This window comes from Lissotriton helveticus, chromosome 12 (genome assembly GCF_964261635.1).
Source record: "Lissotriton helveticus chromosome 12, aLisHel1.1, whole genome shotgun sequence".
Classification (NCBI taxonomy): Eukaryota; Metazoa; Chordata; class Amphibia; order Caudata; family Salamandridae; genus Lissotriton; species Lissotriton helveticus.
The window spans coordinates 326,211,987-326,226,892 of record NC_136073.1 but is presented as its reverse complement, the minus strand read 5'-3'; positions in this window follow the sequence as shown (position 1 = coordinate 326,226,892).

The following is a 14,906-nucleotide window of genomic DNA, read 5'->3' as shown; positions in this document are numbered from 1 at the left end:
AAGTTACTTAAAATACCCTAAGACACATGAAAGCGTTTTTTTAAGCCCTTGCTCCATTTTTAGATCACTTTTAACATGGCTATGTAAGTCAAATAATCAAGATCTAAATTTGCCAAGCACACATGGGGGCGTATTTACAAGGACCTTGCACCACAGGGAAAGGTCTTAAATTAAAATGGGAAACATAACATCAGAGAGACACAAAGGCCTTATAAATATGCTCCAAGCAACCTATGAAGCTCTAGCAGTACATATCAAGAAACCTAATTGATTTCAAAAATCGTTTTTAAACACATCAACTAAATCAATTAGATACCTACATTCAAGGGGAAATGACTTAAAATGGCCTAAGACACATGAACGCGTTTTTTTTAAGGCCCTTGCAACATTTTTGGGTCACTTTTAACATGGCTATGTTAGTCAAATAATTAAAATCTACATTTGCCAAGCACAGATGGGGGCATATTTACAAGGACCTTGCACCACAGGGAAATGTCTTAAATTAAAATGGGAAAATTTACATCAAAGGAAGTCAAAAGCCTTGAAAATATGCCCCAAGCAACCTATGAAACTCTAGCAGTACATATCAAGAAACCTAATTGATTTTTAAAAACGTTTTTAAACATATCTTGTAAAACAATTATATTCATACATTCATGGGGAAGTGAGTTAAAATACCCTAAGACACATGAAAGCATTTTTGTAAGACCCTTGCACTTTTTTTGCATCACTTTTAACATGGCTATGTAACACAAAGAAACAAAATCTATTTGTAAAACACTTGACACAAAGCAACATTTTAAATACACAACTTTCTTCATAATTTTCTCCCTAAACCATACTATTCTCTACCTAAATTAAATGAATCTTTTCTCACCTTAGCAAATACGTTATGAGTTTCAAAACAGTCTCAGAAACACGCCAAATTGTCTTTAGCAGAGCAAAAGGTATGCACTCCAGAGTCTGCAGCTATGAAAAGCACAGAAATGCTGTAACTCATCACACATATCTCTCATGTCACCCAATCAAAACTCTTCCCTCACTTTTTTCAAATCAACACCCTTCCCCCCTCTGGCCTTTCTGCCTTTTTTGCATAGCAACCACCTCCTGAAAGACCTCTCATGTTTGCAAGTTCACACAACAATGTTTCAATTGAACTCTGAACTCTCAGTGCACCTGCGTATCCAGTGCAATCTTTCATTAAATGATTTTTTCTTGACCATTCAAATTACACCTTTCAAACAACACATCCATGCACCCTAACTTTCTGTTTTCAGCAATCAAAATCCACCAATCACTGCTACTGCTTCCTTAACACAGAAACTCCACAGTTTTTTTCATTTTAAACTCTTTTATTTTTTCAACTCCCATTTCATTGCCACACTTCATCTGACTGCAGCAGAACCTCCTCTCACCATGTTTTCTGTCTGGATTGTTGGACATAGTTACATCTACTGGGCTCAAAGGTATGCTGAGAACAGAAATTTACCTAACCTCAATTTACAAGATGTGGAAATTAAGTGGTTTGGCCACAGAGGATTAAAATGTCACCAATTGATACCATTGGTGAAAACCTTTATACATTTGCCTAAACCTGACCTGTTCATTGTGCACTGTGGAGGAAATGACTTGGGCACTTTGACTGGTGTAGGTCTGGAAATGCTTTTAAAGGACACCTTTGAGCAATTGATGGTACTTTTTCCTCAAACTGCCTTGGTATATTCAAATATATGCCAAAGACAGAAATGGAGGTGGTCGAACCAATTTTGTCCACAAATTGAGAAGTCGAGGAAGCATGTAAACAAATCTGTTTCAGCTTACATGAGAGACCATGGAATGGGCTCATTGTACAACAATAACTTGCATTACTACATGCAAGATATCTACAGAGGAGATGGAGTTCACTTCTCAGATGAGGGCAACAGAGTTTTCATTTTGAATTTAAGACTGTGCATTGGTACCTACTTATAAGTACCTAAATGTACCATAAACCCAAAAGCTCTTCTCAGAGCTACCCTACATCTGATCACTCACAATTATTATTTTACTCTAACTTTTTTCACAAATTTTCAACAAAGTACGCTCCCCGGAGCAAAAGTACGCTCCCCGGAGCGCTACCCGGTACGCGAACCGGAAGCTAACCACGCGAAATTTTTTTAAAAAATGTTTTTTTTCCGCACATATGGGCCTCCTCAGCCACCCTCAGAAAACCTAGGGGGTCAAGATACGTCTACCGTGCCCCCTTCTACCCATTCTGAACATTATTTGCCCTCCATCTTGTATCTTAATTCGACCGAAACACAAAATGGTGGACTCCCGTAACGCTGCCGGTTCGCGTACCGGGGCGCTCACCGGGAAGCGCTCCATCAAAAAAGGTGGGAAAGTAATTTACAGAAGAAACCCTGGAGACACTTTCACCAAATATAGATTAGCTCATACTACATACCAATCCCTACCATTTTCACAAATTTGGTTGGAATTCCATTTAGCCTTGTTCTGGTGCAGCTTTGTCAGTTAAATCGATCATGGCCTTTGTAATGCTGTTACATGGGAGGGCTAGGTCGCCTGACAAACTAAGATTTGAATCCAGGTCCGTGGGGCTTGCACCGGATAGCCTTAATGTCATATTTTTGACCAGCCCTTTAGCCTCAATCCATTTTCTAAGAGGGCTCTTATCAGCCAAAGTTTTCTTAGCTGACGCTATATTGTTGATGACAGTTCGATTTAAAGTAGTACTTGCTTTTGCCCCCCTTTTGGTCTTAAATTTGCCTTTTGTTTTGCGTCTTCTGGCCGCCAAAGATTTGGTTACACTTTCAGACGGATCAGTTGATTCTTCTTCTCCTGTCTCATTTTCAAATTCATCATAAGAGCCTGGGTCTGCACTCTCTTCATCTACCACCACAGTGGAATTGATTTTTTTTTGTGATTTAGTATTGTCGCCATCAAAGTCAGCAGTCTGTGTTACTTCAGAAGCGGATAGTGATTTAGTGAGTTGTGCAGCTTGAATTTTAGATCCCCCATCAGCGGGTTGCACAGTTAAGTCAATGGTTGAATCAGCAGTTAGATTGTCTTTTACCCTTGTATTCTCCTTTAATATTTTATTTGTTTCTGTCTCTCGGCTTTTAGATAATATATCGCCTGACCCGTTGTCTGTATTAGTAGTTTCCACATTAGATCCCCCAGGTGTGATAAGCATATTGGTTGGGCTTGTAGCGTTATTAATGTTAATGTCATTTAATATATTGTTCTTGTGTCCAGGGTTCCCCGCACCCATCTTGCACTTTGGTTTTGTAACATTTTTTACATTTTTTTTAGGCAAAGAGATACTAGAGTCAGTTGAATCAGTTATTTTTACAGAGCAGATAGAAGGCTTACCAAGAGTTGATTTTCCAATATTTCTCCCCACATTTTTGTCAGCTAATGTTGCGACTGTAGGGAGCTCCTTTGAGCCATGGGACGCTGTCTCTCCCTCTGAAATCTGCCAAGTAACAGCGTTTTGCTCCGAGGGGCCATTAGCCGGCGATGAGCTGCATGTTGAAATAGTAGCCGGTCCAATTGCCGTGCCAGTGGCCCCTATCCCGGCTCCAACGACTCCCGCCACTGCGGGAACCACCACTGCATCGGCCGCGCTCGTTGCATTTAGCCCCCCCGTGCTAACATCCACGGGAGGGGGTGCAGCCTTAGTGTTCCGTGCTCTACCCATTGCCCCGTCTGTGTCAAACGCGAATATCTACCCCTCTCCTTCTTCCCCGAAGGCCAGCAATAGCATTTTAACGCAGAATTCAACAGGGGAGAGCAAGCAAGAACCCAACTCTACTCAGTTTGACACTATACTCCAGATACTTACTAACCAACGCACTGAAGCGCAAGAGCATTACTCTCGAGCACGCGAAGATAATGATAAATTACAATCTGTCTTATCTGATCTAACTTCTAAACTCTGCGGGGTTTCACAAGATGTTGAAGAGCTACAACATAGAGTAGTAGGCATAGAGGAATCTACCACTCGTACGCAATCAACGGTAGATCAACCCGATACTCAGATAACGGCACTCCAACTTAAAGTAGAGGATCTAGAAAACAGACAGAGGAGATCGAATCTGAGACTTTTTGGGGTGCCGGAAGGATCGGAGGGATCGGACCCGAGAGCCTATTTGGTGGGACTACTGCAAAAGGCTTTCCTGGACTTAGCTGATTGGGATTGGGATTCTCAAATCCAAAGGGCACACCGTTTACCGTTATTACAAAAGAACAAAGAAAGCAAATTCCCCCGCCCCTTTATTATTTTTTTGGGCAATTTTTTACTGAGACAGGCCATATGGCAGAAAGCGCGCCCTAACACCCCTATAGTAATAGGGAATTTGTCTTTATTTGTTAGGTCTGATCTCAGTAAAGCCACAATGGATAGACGCTGGGAATTACGAAAACTGATAGATCCAATAAAATCAGCGGGGGGCCAAGCTTTTCTCCAAGAACCGGCACGGTTGAAAGTTATGAAAGATGGACGCACCCATTTTTTTAACGATCCTAAAGAAGCTGGACACTATCTTTCTGGACTAAGTAAAAGATAGAGCTAAAGCAAAAACTAAGAATATAGAGAATCTGTTATGTAGCTAAGATTATTATGTCCTTATTTATTTTTTATTTTTTTCCCCTTCTCTTTTTTTTCTTTCATCTTTTTTTTAACTACGCCGAGCTAGACAGTCTAAAGTAAAAGAAACTAATGAACTTCTCGAGACGCAAAGGTATTTAGTGGGGGTGATGGCAGGATTGCTCAGGTGGACTGCTGCAGAAGCTGCCTCTTCATCGGCAGCAGAACCTGAAGGGTGGTCCCTTCCCGTTGTGGGTGGGTGACAGGGGGGTGGTGGGTGGGGTCCATCGATTCTCCGCAGGGTGGGGGGGAAAAAAAACTGTGAAAAAATGTATTTGCAAACTAGGAGGGAGACTGGTAAAAAAAATGATAAAAATATAAATAAATATTTACTTATGCACGATTTTGAACTCAGGAAGTACGGGCTTACTATCATGGCGGTTGTTTATATTCACAATGCATAGAATAAAATGCTTGGCCTGGAATGTGGCCGGGCTAAACAGCAAAAATAAGCGACGTCTGGTGTCTGAAGAAATAAGGTTCTATAACCCTCATTTTTTATTACTCTCTGAGACACATCTGGCTGGTAAAGACAGAAAAATATTACGTCAATTAGGCTATGATATCATTAGTTGTACTGTATTTGGGGGTTCGATAAGAGGGGTTGCGATTCTTAAAGACAAACGACTCAAAGCTGAAACTTTACAAACAGCTTACGATAAAGACGGTAGATGGGTAATAGCTCAAATGGATATTGACAATCATAAATACGTTATATGCGCAATTTATGCTCCAAACCTAGATGAACCTAAGTTTTTTGATGATTTGAACATAAATTTGTTGGGGTGGGATGGGGAGCTTATTATAATGGGGGATTTCAACTGTATTATGGATTACCAAATAGATACTACTAGGCCAGGAAGTTTTCAGAGGATGCGTAAAACTAGAAAGTCAATCTTAGATCTATGTCGCACTCATAATATCAAAGATGCATGGCGATACCTACACCCAGCATCACCAGGATATACCTACTACTCTGCACCCCACAATCTTTGCTCCCGGCTGGACATGGCCTTTACCAATATAAACTTTTTAAATACCTGCTTAATGGAGGTTTGTCCCCGAATTTCTTCTGACCATAATCCTGTGTTGCTAACATTTGATATCTCACATAGAAACATTAACCCTAGATTATTTTCTTTTCCTAGACACTTGATCACAGACTCTGTTTATATTTTACAGCTGAAAGCACATATTACAGAATTTATAGAAATCAACCAAGACTCTGCTACTTGTAACATAGTTTGGGATGCCTGTAAGGCAAGTATTAGGGGGTTTACGCAAGGATATGTGATTAGACTAAATCATGAACGCCAAAAAGCCAATCAATCTTTGATCTCAAGTATTTTGGCTCAAGAACTGTTGTTGTCAACTGCACTACGCCTTAAATTGCCAACGGCTGTAGAAATTGGTCTCAAATTAAATCAGATGAAGTCAGAAACAAAAGCGAAATTTATTAAAAAAACCAGTATTAAATTACATAAATATAAGATAGAACAATATGAGGGGGGGGATAAAATAGGGAAAATCCTGGCTTACAAAGTAGCGGAAGACAGAGCAAATACTACGATTGTCAGTATTCGGGGCACTGATAATCGACTACACGAGCAACCACATGACATACTAGATCAGTTTGCCGAATTTTATAGGACTTTATATACTCCAGAATTCACCCCAAATGAAATAACAATACAGAAATACCTAGAAGATCTTCCTATAGTTCCACTTAACAAATCAGAATCAGACTTTATGTCTGAAAACATTACCGGACAAGAACTACTCAAGGCTATTACTTCTTTACCCTCTGGAAAGGCTTCAGGTGAAGATACAATACCGCTAGAGATCTACAAGATCTGCTTAGCAGAACTTCAACCGCTGCTATTACAGGTAATGCAATCAATTGGGGAAACCAATAAAGCACCCAAATCATGGAACAGAGCTAAAATAATATTTTTTCTTAAAAAAGGTAAACCAAAGCAGGAAAGAGGGTCATACAGGCCCATTTCCTTGATTAACAAGGATGCAAAAATCTTTGCCAAAATTTTAGCTTCTAGACTAGCACCTCTTATGCCTAAAATGGTTAATCCCCAGCAACACGGGTTTGTCACCGGACGGGATACTACCATACACGTCAACATGGCCATCACAGCATTTGATGTGGCCGAGATCGAGTCGACCCCACTCGGTATGATATTATTGGATGCCGAGAAGGCTTTTGACCGGGTGGGGTGGAATTATCTATGGCATGTTATGAACAAAATGGGGTTTAATGGATACTTTCTAAAGGGGATAAAAGCACTATATGATAATCCCACTGCATGCATTAGCTATGGGGGTCTGATCTCTGCAGATTTTCCGATACTGCGAGGCACCCGTCAAGGCTGCCCGTTATCACCACTATTATTTGCCCTATCACTCGAACCATTTTTACACTCTCTTCAAACACAACCCAAAATCATACCGTTTAAATCTAAAGAACAGGTGTTAAAAATAACCGCATACGCTGATGACATTGCTGTATACTCTTCGGACATTCCCCAGACTTTAGAAGGTATAAACATAGAGGCCCTTAAATTTGGCAGAGTATCTGGGTATAAGTTAAATATAAACAAAACACAAATCATAGCTAACTATTTACCAGCAACAGAAGTCCCTGAGATTTGTAAAACCGCAACCTATTTAGGCGGTAAAATCACTTCGAAAATACGAGAAATAAATAATCTCAACTATAATGATTTAACCAAATCTACTATTGGTACATTAAAAAAATGGCATAGGCTACCTTTGAACTTAATTGGTAGAATAAATCTTATCAAAATGAAGATACTTCCCAAATTTTTATACTTATTCCGTTCTATCCCATTTGCTTTAAATAATTCTTTTTTCAAACAGCTTAATGGGATCTTCAGTAGTTTTATATGGGGGTATAAAAAAGCTAGAAGATCGTTGAAACATCTTAAAAACAACACAGACAAAGGTGGCTTAGACTTTCCTGACCTGAAATTATATTTCTGGTCGTCGTTTATTAGGCGCCTTCGATCTTTACTCCATAAAGAAAAAACATTATTTTTTCATGCATTTATGCTAAAAGCAGAAGCCAACATGTTTTTACTGCGAGTTAACGACCCTAACTACTTTAAACGGGTGAAATTCAAGACCGCTAAAGACATTATTAGGATATGGAACAACATTTTGACTTACTTTAAAACGTCCTTTTACCACCCGAAATTACCACTTTGGGACAATCCGGGCCTCCCGGGAATATTTAGTGATGGAACGACTCAAAGATGGTCAACACTTGGCATTAACACTCTCGGGGATTTATATGGGGCACAAGGATTCTTACCGTTTCATACTTTACAAATGTTGTATAATTTGACAGAAAATATGAGATTTAAGTATATACAAGTACATGATTTTTTAATCAGAAAGAAAAAACGACTTAATATCGTAGATTCTGACATTTGGAACAGCCTATACTCTAATAAAAATAAATCTGTGATAAGCGAGGCATACAAACATTTCTGTGCAGTTAAAATCGATGACTGTTTACAATTAGCTCAAAAATGGAGCAACAAAACTGGTTTAAATATAACGTCTCAACAAATCAAATGCTCTTTAGCTAATATAAACAACGCTGTACGTTCATCTAGTTTGAGACTACAACAGTTCCGCACAGTCTGTATGCTATATTATACGCCGGAAAAGATCTCAAAGTGGTCCCTTAACGATACTCTAAATGTCCTAAATGCCTTGCTTATGCAGCAGATTTAGAACACATGCTGTTTTCTTGCCCAATGTTAAAAGACTTCTGGGGGGAACTAACCAAAATTTTAAAAATTAAAAAAATATTTCTTCCCACGCTCACTCCATCAATTATATTACTCGACTTATATCCTTCTGGTATATCACAACCTGCCCTGACAACAATCCTTATGTCCTGCGCCAAACTCACATTGGCTAGAGCCTGGATCTGCCCCAAACCCCCCAATATCTGGGAATGGTGGTCACTAGTTAACGAAACTCATTCCATGGAATTTGGGTTAGCTAACTTGAGAGGAACTCGCTCACGAATGAAAGTCGAAAAAATATGGGGTGACTTTATTGACGGCCCTGAGCTTGGCTATGCTTAAAATGTTTTAAAATCCGTATCATAGAAGTATTGATTTTTCTGAAATGTGCCTGAAACGGGAAACTGATAATTTGTTTTTGTAAAGATCGTGCAATGTATACTTTGTATTTCATTTAATGTATTTTCGTTATGTTTCTCTCATCAGTTTGCAAATAAAAAAAAAGAAAAAAAAAAGGAATTCCATTTAGCCATTTAGCCTGTAGACCTCTCTAAATACCCTGAGGTAAATTACTTCACAAAACACATCTGAAGTGTTGGAATTGACAACCAATTAAAATGTTACTTTCATTTTCTATTTTTTTTTACCTGACATTTGATTGGTTATGTACCTGAATATATATAAAGGAAGAGAAGGAAACACAGCCATTTTGACTACTACTTCCTGGTGTACATTTCAATAGGATTTTCACTAATAACTTCAACTTCTTTTTAAAGGTAAGTTGTTATTTTAAAAACTGAAGTATATTGTGCACTTTAAGTGAATATAGTAAACTTTTTCTGATAGTTATATACTATCCCTCTGTAGTAGTTATAGATTTAGATAGACTTCTCTGTTATAGTTATGGATGGACTTAGGCTTCTCTTGTATAATTATGAATTTACTTACGTTAAATCACATACACTTTTTTATATTCCTACTTCCACTCTGATACTATACACTGCCCAAAGATAAATTCACTGTTAAAAACTGCCTATCTAAAATTAATCCCAACAGTGCCCTATCTCTACTAATATATATTTTGTTATGCAAATTTCAGACAAAATGGAAGGCGAACAGAAAGTTTCATTTGAAATTGTCCTTGCAGAGACCAACCAAGAAATCATTGATCCAAATGACATTGAATTTATGGATGAAACTTGGGACCAAGAACTACTGCAATGTGTGCAATCAGTAGATGTCCTCCTTGAAAATGAGGACATTTTACACACTCAAACATTACAAGCTATGTTCAATGAAAATAACGACATTTCAGACAGTGAAATATTAGACATTTTATTAAATTTTGAAACACAATCACAATAATAAATAATTGCTTAAAAAATAAAGAAATAAAAAAAAATCAACAAAACAAACAATCAATTAACATACAATATTTGAAAAGTCTATCATTCTTTTTTCCTTATACTACGCTCGCCAGAGCGCTTCCCGGTGCGCGTACCGGGCGCTCCCCACGCAAAAAAACCAAACATTTTTTTTTTTTGCGCGGGCCCTTTTAAAGCCTCCACATAAAACCTAGGGGGTCAGGGAGGATCTACTATGCCCCCTTATGGTCATTTCCCCCTTTGTTTTTGCCTCCTCTTGTCTCTCGATCCTACCGAGAGACAAGATGGCGGCCGCTCCGGACTGTTTAGAATGTTGACAGACACCGGAGAGCCAATCAGCTTCGCTACGCAAAGTTCCGTTACGCGTCAGGTACGCGAACCGGAGCGCTGCCCGGAGCGCGCTTACAGATATATATCTTTTTTTGAACGTTAATTTCTCAAAATCCACTGGATCACATATATTGAGACCTAGCAAAGGCACATCGGGCTACCAGTCCCTACAATTTTGCCAAGTTTCGTGCAAATCCATTCAGCCGTTCGGGCTAAAAGTGAGGCCAACCGCCCTATGGAAATTAACATGGAAATTAACATGGGAAAAACACGTTTTGGGACCCCCCTTTTTTCTCAGCCCCCCCTTTACAACCCCCCCCAAATTTTCAGTATCTGCTCAGAAACAAAATGTTCCATTTTCCTGACAATTTCAGCCAATTCCGTCCACAAACGCCAAAGTTATTAGACATAGAATTTTCAAAAATCCCATAGAGAAAAAATCCTAACTATATATACCTACTATATATATATATATATATATATATATATATATATATATATATATATATATATATATTCGGTACGTAGACGTCCTTCAGCAACCAATCAATCGGTCAAGAACGAGGCAAACCCAGTATCTGGTGCGTGTAAATTTATTTAGAACCCAACACCACTTCTGCCATGACGCGTTTCGGCCTGGCGAGGCCTTGATCACATGACAACGTTTGTGAGACGGACTAGCAAATTTAAAGTGCACAGTGCGGTAGATAGACATAGACATAAAGAAAATACTTAAAGACATAGTGTCTTAACATCAAGAAGTATTGCGTGGCAAAAGTAGTAAACACATTAACTCGCCATTTTTGATTTCACATCATGAGTTGTATGTAAGGTTAAAGTAATTATCTAAATGCAATTTAAGAATAATGATAAAACTCAATGAGTGTCTCTCATATAAGTTCTAAAATATAAATATTCATAAATCATTGCAAAAGATAAAAAAGACTTAGCTTCCCTAAAACCATGGTAAAATGTGTATATACAAATGGTTAATCAAGATAAAATATCAGTTTATCCAACCAATTTAAAACACATATTTACAGGGAGGCTAAAAACCCCCAATCCGTCACTAGTCCAACAGTGCCCGGAGGGTTGATTAAGCCCAAGTGGGCTAACCTTACATTGTGTGCAAAACAGCGCAAACCATAAAAGATATATCAGAATATGTCTATTGGCAATAGCATAAAAAGATGACATAAAATTCATTTATATGCAATAGGTTAAAAGAGTGCTACCAGTGAAATATCAAAATACAAATTGTGTGCTAAAAACAAATATGGACGGCATCATTTCATTGTATATAGGCATGTAAAAGAGTGTTAAAGGATTGCAATGCCAAATGTATACACATTTGCTCCTATTTGGTTACCGAGTTCATAAGTAGGTGTAACAGTCCTCACTAGCATTGAGACCGTTTGGTATTTTTGTATCAAGCAGAATAATGTGTCTCGTCTCAAGTTTACGTAGCTGGGCCTCACGGTCCCCACCCCTTCTCTGGGGTGGTACTGTGTCTATTACATAGTATTTAAGTCCGCTGGCATTTTTAGCATGACACTCCTCAAAGTGCCGCGCAACAGGATATGCTGCGTCAGCATTGGTGATTGCTCTGAGGTGTTGTAGAATCCGTTTGTACACCTGCGGCCTGGTACTTCCCACATATCGAAGGCCACAGGGACACTCCAGAATATAAACAGCATATTCTGTTCTACAGTTCAGTTTGTGTCGAATTTGGATAGGGTCGTTGCTAAAAGGGGTCGTGTATTCTTTCTTGCTGATGCCATTTTTGCAGGCTTTGCAGGCAAAGCATTTCAGAAAACCCCTGCTGCTATCGAGCCAAGGTGTTTTAGCTCTGATTTCCGGGCTACTAGAGACGAGACTGTCCTGCATGGATCTGGCTTTTCTGTAGGTGATGTTTGGAGTACTTCTCATTAGATGGCCAACAACCGGATCACTAGTTACGAGTGACCAGTTGGTTTTCACAATCCTGTGAATGGCCTTGTGTTGAGTACTAAAGCCAAAAATGATGCGTGTCTCACTGTCAGGTACTAGAGTTGGAGTGTTATCCACATTAGGAAATAGTATTTGCTGCCTTGTTTTGGAGTTAGCTCTGTTGATGGCTCTGGACAGAGTTTCTTTGTTGTAACCTCTGGCTAGAAACCTGATCTGACTCTCTCTTTGGGCTTTTATAACATTCAGAGTCACTGCTACATATTCTCCTAATACGGAGCATCTCCCCATAAGGAATGCTCCGTATTAGGTGGGCTGGGTGCTGACTGGCAGCATGCAGCACGGAATTCCCTGCAGTGGGTTTCCTGAAGAGTTTGGTCTCCAGTCTGCCATCTACTACAGCTATCTCAACATCCAGGAAATTGACTGATTCTGCACTGATGTTACTAGTGAACTGTAAATTCAGATTGTTTACATTGAGTTGGTCAATGAATTCAACAACTTCACTTTCGGACCCATCCCAAATAAAGAGGAGGTCGTCAATATATCTTAACCACCTCTTTATTTTGGTGTTCACAATGGGACCGTAGTCAATGGCCAGGACCTGCTCCTCCCAATATCCCATGTGAAGGCAGGCATAACTTGGGGAAAAGCAAGCCCCCATTGCTACACCCCTGGTTTGATTGGAAAAAAGGAAAACATTGTTGTTAAGACAGAGGTTAATCATATCAATGATCATTTTAGAGTGTTCATTTTGAGAGTTAGGTCTCTTGTTCAAGTAAAATTGAATGGCTCTTGTGCCATCCCTGTGAAAAATACTTGTATACAGGGATGTTACATCCATTGAAACCAATAAGTAACCAGGTTTCCATTTGAAAGTTGACAACTTCTTAAGTAAGTCTCCAGTGTCTAATATAAAAGACGCTAGGTTTTTCACATGTTCTTGTAAGTAGTAGTCAACATATTTGCTTACATTTTCAAGAATACTGTTTCTTGCTGAGATGATCGGCCTGCCAGGTGGTTGCAGTTTGTTTTTGTGCACTTTCGGGATAAAGTAAATCACTGGCATGGTCGGTTTATCATTCTTTAGAAACTTGTATTCATCCATGCTTAGCAATCCCTTGCTCCTCCAGGCCATCAGTTTTGAATAGATGTCATTGTGTGCCATTTGAACCTCATTTAAATTAGTCCTTTTGTAACACTCACGATCGTTCAATTGACCAAGGGCCACTTCCGTGTACATTGTGCGTGGCCACAGGACCACGTTACCGCCCTTGTCAGATTGTCTCACTACAATGTTAACATTAGTTCTTATTTTCTTGATTAGTTTATGGTACTCCATATCTTTGTAGTTTCTACGTTTAGCAGCATTTGAAACTCTTAAGTGCAATGATTTCAATTCAGATCCAACTTTATCGTGGAAGGCGTCGAGATTGTCCTTGATCATAAGTGGACAGAATTTGGACTTTGGCTTGAAGATACTGGGGGTCAAAGCTGTTACTAGATCCCCGTCGGGAACTGGTGTGGCTGGCATTTCCTCCCTTTGTAGATCAAATAGTTCCTGCGTGAGGGCCACACCCATCTCAGGATCAGGATTGTTGGCATTATAAGGCACATTGTCATCCGACTTCTTGTGTAAATATATATATTCTCTGAAAAAACCATAGGTTTTACACCAGTTATAGTTAGCAATTAGTTTTTAAAAAACCTATTAAATTCACTGAAAAAACCATAGGTTTCACACCAGTTATAGTTAGCTGAAAGTTTTACTCGCATAAAACCATTGAAATTCCCACGTTATAGTTAGTTGGACTCACTATAACTTGCGCGTGCAATGCAATGCTGATGACGTCACATATTACATCACTCATGACATGGTCAGTGACATCACTCATGACATCACTGATGACACCATCCAGTGAATGTGTGTCTTTCTGAAAAATAAATATTAGTGAGTAATGTTTAAATATTTAAATATATGTATTAGTGTTTCACTTTGTGTATAAGTGGCTGCATGGGTTGGTGAGTAGCTACATGTGTATGTATATGAGTTATTAGATGTTCTTTTTAATATCAGTATGAGTGTCTATATGGTTTGGTGACGGTATTACTTAGCACATAGATGCATGAATGACTGACTCTCTGTATGTGTTTTGAAGACAGCATATGTGCAGGACTGTATGGGTGGATGAGTGTGTATATGTGTGTGTCACTGATGACACCATCCAGTGAATGTGTGTCTTTCTGAAAAATAAATATTAGTGAGTAATGTTTAAATATTTAAATATATGTATTAGTGTTTCACTTTGTGTATAAGTGGCTGCATGGGTTGGTGAGTATGGTGTCATCAGTGATGTCATGAGTGATGTCACTGACCATGTCATGAGTGATGTAATATGTGACGTCATCAGCAATTCATTGCACGCGGAAGTTATAGTGAGTCCAACTAACTATAACGTGGATATTTCAATGGTTTTATGCGAGTAAAACTTCCAGCTAACTATAACTGGTGTGAAACCTATGGTTTTTTCAGTGAATTTAATAGGTTTTTTAAATGCTAATTCCTAACTATAACTGGTGTAAAACCTATGGTTTTTTCAGTGAATTTCAATGGTTTTTTAATAGCAAATCTCTATAGGTATAAAAAGTAAAAAATGTTATAACAAATTTTATATTGTATAATTATGTTTTTGTTTTTTTTTGCCACGGGGCGCTCCCGGGGTGCGTACCGGTGAACGCACGGGTAAGCGCAATGTTACGGCACGTCCCCGGGGCGCGTACCGGTGAGCGTCCCGTTAGCGC